The following is a 12,032-nucleotide window of genomic DNA, read 5'->3' on the forward strand; positions in this document are numbered from 1 at the left end:
CACACACACACTCTCTCTCTCTCTCTCTCTCTCTCTCTCTCTCTCTCTCTCTCTCTCTCTCTCTCTCTCTCTCTCTCTCTCTCTCTCTCTCTCTCTCTCTCTCTCTCTCTCTCTCTCTCTCTCTCTCTCTCTCTCTCTCTCTCTCTCTCTCTCTCTCTCTCTCTCTCTCTCTCTCTCTCTCATACAAACCACGTCACTGGGATCAAAAGTTCACATGCCAGTTTTTCCTTGAGAGAGAGAGAGAGAGAGAGAGAGAGAGAGAGAGAGAGAGAGAGAGAGAGAGAGAGAATAGAATCGTGAAATTTTCCTTATATCATCACTCATAGTAGGGTTAGAATTCTCTCTCTCTCTCTCTCTCTCTCTCTCTCTCTCTCTCTCTCTCTCTCTCTCTCTCTCTCTCTCTCTCTCTCTCTCTCTCTTTTCTTTGTCTTATCGTGTGAATTTCGTTGAAAAGTGAGTCATCTTGCTGGTGGTGGTGGTGGTGGTGGTGGTGAATCAGATAGTGAAAGATAAGTGATTGAAAGAGAGAAAAAGGAAGAAGGGATAAAGAGAAGTGTATGACTAAGGAGGAGATAAGGAAGGAGAAGAAGAGAAAGAAGAAGAAGAAGAAGGAAAGGGAGAAGAAGAAAAGTATTGCGCTCAGGTACTTCAGTTCTTTTATCCTCCTCCTCCTCCTCCTCCTCCTCCTCCTCCTCCTCCTCCTGCTCTTAATCTGCCCTTGTTTAACCTTCTGTTATCCCCGTCACCAAACAGCCTATCATGGGACAAAAGGTCTGTTCCTGCATGTCCTTCCTTTGTGTTCCATTGTGTAACAGTTCCGCCGGCTCATGACGTCATGCATCAGCTGATTCTTCCCCTCCTCCTCCTCCTCCTCCTCCTCTTCCCAAAGTCGTGAGGTGAGCCAGGTGATGCCCCCTCCTCCTCCTCCTCCTCTCCCATATCCACCCGTTCTCTCTCTCTCTCTCTCTCTCTCTCTCTCTCTCTCTCTCTCTCTCTCTCTCTCTCTCTCTCTCTCTCTCTCTCTCTCTCTCTCTCTCTCTCTCTCTCTCTCTCACTCCCCTTTTCCCTCTCTTCCTCCTTCCTTCCTCATCTTTTATTTTCTTTTTTCTCTGTCTTTATTCACTCTCCTTCCCGGTTTATTATTCTTCACTTCTCCTCTTTATCTTTATTTTTTATCTCCTCCTCCTCCTCCTCCTCCTCCTCCTCCTCCTCCTCCTCTTCAATAATCGAAGCAACGGTGTTTACGTACAAACAGTACACACACACACACACACACACACACACACACACACACACACACACACACACACACACACACACACACACACACACACACACACACACACACACACACACACACACACACACACACACACACACACACACATTTAAGAACAACGAAAGCTTCACTTGATGTCCATGTAGGGTACAGAGAGAGAGAGAGAGAGAGAGAGAGAGAGAGAGAGAGAGAGAGAGAGAGAGAGAGAGAGAGAGAGAGAGAGAGAGAGAGAGAGAGAGAGAACCTGATCCATTGAAAACAAGAACCAGTATTTATTTATTTACCTCTGAAATTGTGTTAGTAATTGTGATATAGTGTTACTTAATTACTGTTTATCTCCCGTGGTACTGAACTTTGGCTGTGGTTTGAAACTTGCTGTGGCTGTGTCCCCCCTGTGTTACTCAGAGCTGTGTTATTTGGGTGTGTTACTTCGGTCTGTGTTACGAGAGGTGTGTTACTCAGCCTGTGTTACTAGATCTGTGTTTAATCCGATTTGAAGCTGTTACGTACTGTGGCTGTGTTTCCCGTGTGTTACTCAGCTGTGTTACGAGGGGATGTGTTACTCAGTCTGTTACTAGATCTGTGTCTGATCACACGTGTTTCATTGCCTTGTGTTACTCTGCGTTACTCAGGCTGTGCTATTTAAGACTGCCTTACTCTGCTAATCATGCTGTTAATTGTGTGTTACTCAGACCATCACTCACAGACTGTTTCTCAAGGCTGTAGTACTTGTGGGTGGGTGAAGGCCGTGATACCTGTGATTACGTTAGTCTGGGATTAATCTATGCAATGTGGACTGTGTGGAATTGATTAGATTATAAAACAACACTAGAGCTACTGAAAACTGTACTAATATCGCACTAAAAACTTAAAAATTATATTAATACCAGCTGAAACAAAAGATCATATAAATTCACAGTATCAAGGGGTAGTTATTGGAAAGCATGGTGAAGGGACGTGTAGCATTGAACTGACTATAAAAGAATACTAGAAGAACTTAGAACACTACTAATATCCCTTGAAGACAGCAAAAGTATTCATAGTTTATCTTGCAATGTTTACCCAATGAGGATCGAGGTTGTATGTTGTAACCAATGACAAAGATGAAAGGAAGGTAACATCCCTCCTTCATTTCTTTGTCACGGGAGAAGAGCATTTCATTTCAAAGAGAATCACAGGGCAGTATTAAAAAAAAAAAAAAAAAACATGAAGGGACGTGTAGCATTGAACAGATTATGTAATACAACACTGCAGGAACTAACCTAACCTGACTGTACCAATACCCCGTTAGGAAGACAAATACTCACTAATAACACTGCAGGAACTAACCTAACCTGACTACTAATACCCGTTAGAAAGACAAACACTCACTAACACAACACTACATGAACCAACCTAACCCGACTACCAATACCCTTTACAGAGACAGAAAACACTAACACAACACTACATGAACCAACCTAACCTGACTGTACGTACAATACCCCGTTAGGAAGACAGGAACATTCAAATCACGGAGAATTACGACAAAGCATACAATCACTTAGGGAGGCACGGGATAGTGTGGGAGAGCCTGGAGGAAAAGGGGCGGGGCTGGGAGTTGGCGAGTGTTGCAGAGCCGAGCAGAGGAGGGCGAGGCGGGGAACTGGCGGGGACCTGGCGGGGCGGGGCGTTGCGGGGCTTGCTGTCGGACGCTCGCAGTTAAAGGTCGCGTGTGTGGTAACCTCTCTCCCGTATTGAGGGCAGATGTATATTGTAATGATTATTAAGATTTTTAACGACCTAGTTTCCGTGATGCTGTTGTTAGTGTTGCAAGAGAGAGAGAGAGAGAGAGAGAGAGAGAGAGAGAGAGAGAGAGAGAGAGAGAGAGAGAGAGAGAGAGAGAGTATTGCATATGTATGATTAGGCTAATGAAAAAATTGTCGAAGATAAGTATTTCCTTTCTCTGGATTCATCCTCTCTCTCTCTCTCTCTCTCTCTCTCTCTCTCTCTCTCTCTCTCTCTCTCTCTCTCTCTCTCTCTCTCTCTCTCTCTCTCTCTCTCTCTCTTTACTTTCCCTTTCAATGCGTTTACTCTTTTGTTGTGGATGTGGTGAGAGAGAGAGAGAGAGAGAGAGAGAGAGAGAGAGAGAGAGAGAGAGAGAGAGAGAGAGAGAGAGAATAAATGTCTCGTTGCGTTCCTATAAGGTTGTCTCTCTCTCTCTCTCTCTCTCTCTCTCTCTCTCTCTCTCTCTCTCTCTCTCTCTCTCTCTCTCTCTCTCTCTCTCTCCCCTTTGCTTCCATCTCCTTTAAATCTGGCAGCTCCACAGGTACACACACACACACACACACACACACACACACACACACACACACACACACACACACACACACACACACACACACACACACACACACACACACACACACACACACACACACACACTGCAGGCCTTAACATCACGTTTCCCTTCCAGTAATGGCCACTGAATAGAATGGGAGAGTAGTAGTAGTAGTAGTAGTAGTAGTAGTAGTAGTAGTAGTGATAGGGAGAAGAGGTGAAGGGGGAAGCTGATTGGAGGGTAGGTTAGGTTTGGTTAATTTGAATTGGGTTAGGTTGGGTTAGGTTTTATTTACTTGGGTTAGTTTAGGTTGGGTTGGATTGTGTTGGCTTGGGTTGGGTTAGGTTTGGTTAGGCTAGGCTAGGTTAGGTCAGGTCAGGTCAGGTCAAGTTGCAGCCACTCAAAGTACTAACCCTCAGTTATTTTCCTTTCATCTTTTTCATTTTTTTGCTACAACCTTGATCATCACTGCGCGAACATTGCATACATTGATTTGAGTGAGAGGGAGAGTGTATGTGCGTGCGTGCGTGCGTGTGAGCCAGTGTGTGGGGCATAGAACCAGTGAAAGTAGTAGTGTGTGTTTGCGCGCGTGCGTGTGTGTGTACGTACGTGTGTCAGATGCTTGCGAGTGTGGGCGTGTCTGTGGTGGGCTGGTGTCGTGGTGGTGTTGCGGCGGTGTGGTAGTATGTGGCACAGGTATAATGATGGTGGTGGGTGTTGCATTATGGGTGTGGGTAGTGATGTTAGTGGTGGTGTGTGGTGTGTGGTGGTGGTGGTGGTTGTGGTGTTTGTGTGTGCAGAGGTGTTTCACATTTAAATTTTCCTTCATTCTTATCTACGTTTCTCTTTTCCTGTAATATCACTTCTCATCTTTTTCCTCTCCTGTCCTCTCTTCTCTTCTCGTCTCTTATTCCATCACCTTTATTCTCCCACTCTTTTTCTCTCTCTCGCTTCCCTGCTTTCATTTCATATTGTGTTTGAAAATCTCTCATCTCTCTCATCTCTCTCTCTCTCTCTCTCTCTCTCTCTCTCTCTCTCTCTCTCTCTCTCTCTCTCTCTCTCTCTCTCTCTCTCTCTCTCTCTCTCTCTCTCTCTCTCTCTCTCTCTCTCTCTCTCTCTCTCTCTCTCTCTCTCTCTCTCTCTCTCTCTGACCTGCGCACGTCACCACTTTTACTTTCTGTCTTTCTTTTGTTTATTCACATGACACGTCATTTTTTCTCACACAAATTTCCAATCACTTTCCTTCTTATTCTCTTTACCTCACGACACACGCACACACAGACACACACACACCTGCCCACGCCACACCTGTTATTTCTCTTCCTGGGCTCCGCCACACCTTTACTCTCACGCCACATTCCCCACCACCACCACCACCACCACCACCACCACCACCACCACCACCACCACCACTGCAAGCTGCCCGGTCATGCCATCTCCTTTATGATGTTTCGTAGAACGCTTGCTCTCTCTTCTCTCCCTCCCTCACTCCCTCCCTCCACCGCCTCCACTGCCTCGTGTTTTAAGTGGACAAGTGGGCAGTGGTCATAAATCAAAGAGGTCCTCCACTATTCAGGTCTCCACCTCCCTTTACCTCTGTGATCCTGTTGAAATTGAAATGACTGGGAAGGGAGAAGAAGGAAGCGAAGGAAGGAAGGAAGGAGTTGTGATTGTAATAGAGGTAGATAGGGAGATAAGTAAGAGTGATTGGATTTCTTCTTCTTCTTCTTCTTCTTCTTCTTCTTCTTCTTCTTCTTCTTCTTCTTCTTCTTCTTCTTCTTCTTCTTCTTCTTCTTCTTCTTCTTTTCTTTTCTTTTTCTTTTTTTTCTTTTTTCTTCATCATCATCTTCTTCTTCTTCTTCTTCTTCTTCTTCTTCTTCTTCTTCTTCTTCTTCTTCTTCTTCTTCTTCTTCTTCTTCTTCTTCTTCTTCTTCTTCTTCTTCTTCTTCTTCTTCTTCTTCTTCTTCTTCTTCTTCTTCTTCTTCTTCTTCTTCTTATTATTATTATTATTATTATTATGTAGTGGCCTTCCTGCTCTTCTGTTTTCTTTACAGGCAATGATTATTCAATTATATCTTTGTCAGGTGTGTTAATTAGTTTGCTGGTAAGGTCACTTCACCCCCCCCCCCAACACACACACACACACACACACACACACCCACCCACCCACCCACCCACCCACCCACCCACCCACCCAACTCCACCCCCACGCTCTTTCCTCTCCCTTCCCATCTCTCTCTCTCTTCCTGTCATCCTACTACCCTTCCGTCCATCATCCCCCAGTCTCTCTCTCTCTCTCTCTCTCTCTCTCTCTCTCTCTCTCTCTCTCTCTCTCTCTCTCTCTCTCTCTCTCTCTCTCTCTCTCTCTCTCTCTCTCTCTCTCTCTCTCTCTCATTCCACTCTTCCCTTTCTTCTCTCTTGTCCCTTCTCCTTCCCTTCAACTCCAGCTTCCCTCCCTCCCTTCCTTCTTTGCTTCCAGTTTCCTCCCCTCCCTGCATCCTCCCCCACCAACTCCCCCAACCCAGCCTTGTGTTAGAGATACAGGAAATGGGGGTCAGCCATTGTGTTGTGGACAGGAGGTGGTTGTGCAAGGGTGGTGGTGGTGGTGGTGGTGGTGGTGGTGGTGGTGGTGGTAACGGTGGTGGTGGTGAAGGGGTGGTGAAGTTATTGGTTAAAACTGTAAGAATTTTAAAAGATATTGTCAGGGGGAAAGACGAGGGAGGAATTGATAGTGGTGGTGGTGTCGGTGTTGGGAGGGAGGCGGGCGTGGCTGACTGACTGACTGACTGACGGACTGGCTGGCTGACTGACTGACTGACTGACGGACGGCTCTGGCAGCGGCTCTCGTTACTAAGCTTATTGATGTATGGACTCTGCCGCTTCGGATGCCAGGACGTGTCGTGTCATGTTTGTAACGTGACCTAACCTGACTTGACTCTGCTCTTGGCTCGCATTATTTAGCCTGTCTTTATGTAACTGTATCTTATCTTACCTTACCTTACCTTACCTTACCTTACCTTACTTACCTTTACCTTACCTTTACCTTACCTTACCTTACCTTACTTAATTGCATCTTACCTTACCTAACTGCACTTCATCTGATCTTGCCATACTTAAACTAACAACCTAATTTTACCTTATCTAACATAATTCAACCTTACTATACCTTATCTAACTTAACTGTACCATAACTAACTTATCTTTAACCTTACCTTAACATACATTTATCCAACTTAACCCAGCTGTACCTTATCTAACATAGTATAACCTTACTGTACCTTCTTTAACCTAAATGTACCTTCCGTATCCTAACTTTAGCCATATTTATCCTAACCTAACCTAACCTACCTATCTTTCTGTCTATTTTCCTCACTGCTTTCTTCCCACTCTCCTTCCTCCGCCTCTCTTCTCCCTTCCCTTCCCTTCCCTTCCCTCCTTGCCTAACACGCCAGAATAGAACTGCCCAGAATACACAGGTAGAGGAGCAAATAACAAGTGAGGCGGACGAATGAGTGACGTGCTGCCTGCGTCGTGAGAGACAGCAGTGGGCAGAGTAGAGGCCGGCCAGACAGCGGGCGGAGAGGCGGGACTGAACACCTGCACGCAAAACTTGATACGCGGTGGACTTTGTATCGTGACTCAGGGAGAAGTTTTGTGAGAGAGAGAGAGAGAGAGAGAGAGAGAGAGAGAGAGAGAGAGAGAGAGAGAGAGAGAGAGAGAGAGAGAGAGAGAGAGAGAGAGAGAGAGAATGTAACCAGCATTCTCCCGCATGACAGCAGTAGTGGGTCTTAATTATATATATGTTCAGATGACATCATACTAACACGCAGTTCTTGGCTTGAAAACGTGTCGAGGCGTGTTGGCGGTGCAATCAGACACAGCTCATGTATTTTTAAAACGTATTATTCTCTCATAAGGATTATTTTCACAGGCTGCAGATGATTAGTCAGATTCTCATGGTGTTTTCTGGTGTTTACCATCCAGCTTTTCCTTTTTAACTCCTTATTCTTTTCCTACTCAGAAGTATCGTACTAGTCTAGTTCTATTTTCGTAATGTATTTCGCATGTATTTCGGAACTTTTTTTCTTTCATAAGGACTGTTGTTCTTCTATTTTCAAGGGTACACATGGTTAGCCAGATTCTTACGGGTATTTTTATTTCAATGTTCCTTCCTTTCCTTAGCACTTCTCTTTTCCTCCCGCTCCTTAATAAACTTCTCTTACTTTATATGTCCAGCCTATCCAGAATTACAATATATTTCATTCCATATCCTCAATTTTGTTCATTTCCTTTGCAACTTCTCTTTCTCTCCCTATTCATAATTATAATACATTAAATTCTGCTTCCTCTGTATTGCACTGCGTATTTGGGTGACCTGAGTGTTGGGTGGCCTTGGTGATGGTGGTGGTGGTGGTGGTGATGGTGATGGTGATGAGGGCGGCGATGTAATAGTAATGGTTGTCAGATTGGTGACGCGAGTGAGGGTTGGTGATGGGGAGAGTGACAAAGGTGAGAGATGGGGATGGAATTGGTTTGGTTAGGGTTTGGTTCGGTTTGGTTTGGTTAGCTTTGGTTTAGGTTGATTTGGTTTAGTTTGGCTTGGTTTGGTTAGGGTTTGGTTTGGTTTGGTTTGGTTAGGGTTGGTTTGGTTTGGTTTGGTTAGGGTTGGTTTGCTTTGGTTTGGTTAGGGTTGGTTTGGTTTGGTTTGGGTTGGTTTAGTTTGGTTTGGTTAGGGTTGGTTTGCTTTGGTTAGGGTTGGTTTGGTTTGGTTTGGGTTGGTTTGGTTTGGTTTGGTTTGGTTAGGGTTTGGTTTGGTTTGGGTTGGTTTGGTTTGGTTTGGTTTGGTTAGGGTTGGTTTGGTTTGGTTAGATTTGGTTTGGTTTGGTTTGGGTTGGTTTGGTTTGGTTTGGTTTGGTTAGGGTTGGTTTGGTTTGGTTAGATTTGGTTTGGTTTGGGTTGGTTTGGTTAGGGTTGGTTTGGTTTGGTTTGGTTTGGGTTGGTTTGGTTTGGTTTGGTTTGGTTTGGTTAGGGTTGGTTTGGTTTGGGTTGGTTTGGTTTGGTTTGGTTTGGTTTGGTTAGGGTTTGGTTTGGTTTGGTTTGGTTTGGTTAGGGTTGGTTTGGTTAGGGTTGGTTTGGTTTGGTTTGGTTTGGTTAGGGTTGGTTTGGTTAGGGTTGGTTTGGTTTGGTTTGGTTTGGTTTGGTTTGGTTAGGGTTGGTTTGGTTTGGTTTGGGTTGGTTTGCTTTGGTTTGGTTAGGGTTGGTTTGGTTTGGTTTGGTTTGGTTAGGGTTGGTTTGGTTTGGTTTGGTTTGGTTTGGTTTGGGTTGGTTTGGTTAGGGTTGGTTTGGTTTGGTTTGGGTTGGTTTGGTTTGGTTTGGTTAGGGTTGGTTTGCTTTGGTTTGGTTAGGGTTGGTTTGGTTTGGTTTGGTTTGGTTAGGGTTGGTTTGGTTTGGTTTGGTTAGGGTTGGTTTGCTTTGGTTTGGTTAGGGTTGGTTTGGTTTGGTTTGGTTTGGTTTGGTTTGGTTAGGGTTGGTTTGGTTTGGTTTGGTTTGGTTTGGGTTGGTTTGGTTTGGTTTGGGTTGGTTTGGGTAGGGTTGGTTTGGTTTGGGTTTGGGTTGTGTTTGGTTTGGGTTGGTTTTTGGGTTTGGTTTAGTTACGGCAATGTTAAGTTAAATTAGACTAGGGCATGTTACATTAAGTAAGGTATTAAGGTAAAATTTGTTAAGTTTAAGTTAGTATAGGTTATGTTAGGTAAGGTAGGATAAGGTAAGGTAAAATATGGTAAGGTTAGGTTAAATTAGGGTAGGTTAGGTTAGGTTAGGTTAGTTAAGGTAAGGTAAATCAAGGTTAGGTAAAATTGGGTAAGGTTGGGTTAAATTAGGCATAAGTAACGTAATATTAGGTTAAGTTAGGGTAGCATAGGTAGGATAAGGCAAAATTAGGTTAGTTCAAGTTAGTTTATGCACTGCATAGGGTAATGATTGCGTGATATACCTGGTCAGGTGGCGCCGCGCTGGGCCAGGTGCAGTGTGGCGGTGGTGGTGGTGGTGATGGTGGTGCGCATTCACCCCCCGCAGCTCACCTGTCTGATTAGTATTGCTACACCTGCCTGCTAGCGCTCCTGCTGGTCGCGTTACCCTTCAGGAATACACAGACAGCGTACTGAATAACCTAACATTATACATTCGATAAATACAGATTCATACGCTTTTCTTTCTCTTGGATTAAGTGGTTTGTTGATTGAGTGAAGAAAGACAGTGTAAGGGGGTGGGGGCTATGTATTGTGTATGGTTGTTTTTGTTGCTGTGGTGGTAGTTGTGGTAACTAGTGGTGGTGGTGGTGGTGGTGGTACTTGTTGTTGTTATGTGTACTACTACTACTACTACTACTACTACTACTACTACTACTACTACTACTACTACTAATACTACTACTACTACTACTACTACTACTACTACTACTACCACCACTACTACTACTGCCACCACCACCACCACCACCCTTCCATACCTACACTCTTCACAACATCACTCATGGAAAAAAAAAACGTCTGTACACATATCTGCCTGTCATCTGAACACACGTCTTTGCTGCCTTTGTGTCAATCAGTCATGCGTGCGAGCGAAGAAAATAAAAAAAAGAAAGAAAAGAGAATAAGAAATAAAAAGATGAAAAGAACAATAGCTTAAAGAAAGAGAGAGGGAGAGAGGAAAAGATCTTCGTGCAATCGACCGAGTTTCAAGAGAAGGAATTTGTGTTGTGTTCCCGCGTGTGTTGCTGGAAAAGAGTGAGCGAGTGCTGAGCGAGCGAGCGAGTGCCGGCCCAAATATTAGCCGTGCCGTGTGTGTGTGTGTGTGTGTGTGTGTGTGTGTGTGTGTGTGTGTGTGTGTTGCGAGGGGCGAAGGTTAGCGAGCACAGGAAGTATTTATCTGGCTTGTATCGCGCAAATTGTCTCCTGTGGCGCTTTTACCAGTTATTCAGGCAGCTAGGCGGGCAGTCAGTCAGTCAGTCGGTCAGTCAGTCTGTTACTCGTTCAGTTAGACTTGTTGCTCTGTTAGTGAGTCAGTCTATTTGTCAGTCGGTCATTCAATTATAGTCACCTAGCCCGTGTTTGTTTGTTTGTTTGTTTGTTTATATCATTCATCCTTTCTTTTTTCTTTCTTACTTTGTCTTCCTTTCCTCCCTCCTTCCTTTCCTTTCCTTTCCTTTCCTTTCCTTTCCTTTCCTTTCCTTTCCTTTCCTTTCCTTTCCTTCCTTCCTTCCTTCCTTCCTTCCTCCCTCCCTCCCTCCCTCCCTCCCTCCCTCCCTCCCTCCCTCCCTCTTCTACATCACTAATTAAAAAAAAAAAACACTGAGGAGAACGCGAGCAATCATCTCTGGGGTCTTTGAAAACACTGCTGATGAGAGGACAAAGCGCGTCAAAACAGACCCAGAATCACAAACATTGCTTGAGTTACCCAGAGAAATAGGCCAACAATGACTATACTCAAGGAAAACGGGAGATAGTGTTGTGCATTGGAGAAAACGTGTGTGAGGTGTAATCAATGGGTAACTATTGTAAAAGGAAACATTTCTCTACTACTACTACTACTACTACTACTACTACTACTACTACTACTACTACTACTACTACTACTACTACTACTACTACTACTACTACTATTAAACCGTCTCATCACACACACACACACACACACACACACACACACACACACACACACACACACACACACACACACACACACACACACACACACACACGTATTCAGAAACACTTTGCTCTCTCACCAAGACTATTTTCTAAGGCCACAGAGATCGTTAGCCAGATTCCCAAGACTGTTCCTCGTTTTAATAATGCATAAATCGTGTTAATCTGTCACTAGAACCGTAAAAACACCCTTAAGAACCCGTGTACCTTCAACTAGAGTCTTTCTGAAGTAGTGAAGATACAGCCAAGTATTTCAGAATGCGGTTCATATTAACGTCACTACATTCATATCCGTTTCTTCCACATGCGGTAATTTTAATCTGGGGAAAGTCGTATGCATGGAAAAATACTTCGACAAGAATATTAAGAAAAAAAAAAAAAAAGAAGAGGTGAAAGGATTTTGCTTGCCGGAGATTCCTGTTCGTGGAAGTGGAAGTTTTGCTCCACACGCGCGCCAGGAAATTGTGGAAGGGAAGGAAAAAAAGGAAAAGGATGTTTGTTATTGGTGGCATCTCTCCGTGTGTGTGTGTGTGTGTGTGTGTGTGTGTGGTAGTAGTAGTAAGCTGAAGGGTTTTGTTTCGTTTGGCTTAAGTCGCAGTCTTGTTTTCTTTTTTTCCGTTTTCTTTTATTTCCTTTCGTTTTTTTTTTTGTTTCTTTTTGCGTTAAGATACGATATTTCTTCTTTTTTTATTTTGTTTGCTTTTTATTTATTTATTTATTTTTATAT

General features: G+C 44.1%; 1 protein-coding gene across 6 annotated transcripts in view; it reads left to right on the top strand.

Moving 5' to 3' along the window:
• Positions 1 to 12,032, top strand: part of LOC135092190 (serine/threonine-protein kinase 26-like) — a 100,038-nt gene that overhangs the window by 44,624 nt on the left and 43,382 nt on the right. The window lies entirely within an intron of this gene.

The sequence above is a fragment of the Scylla paramamosain genome, chromosome 3, assembly GCF_035594125.1.
Source record: "Scylla paramamosain isolate STU-SP2022 chromosome 3, ASM3559412v1, whole genome shotgun sequence".
NCBI classification, from domain to species: Eukaryota; Metazoa; Arthropoda; class Malacostraca; order Decapoda; family Portunidae; genus Scylla; species Scylla paramamosain.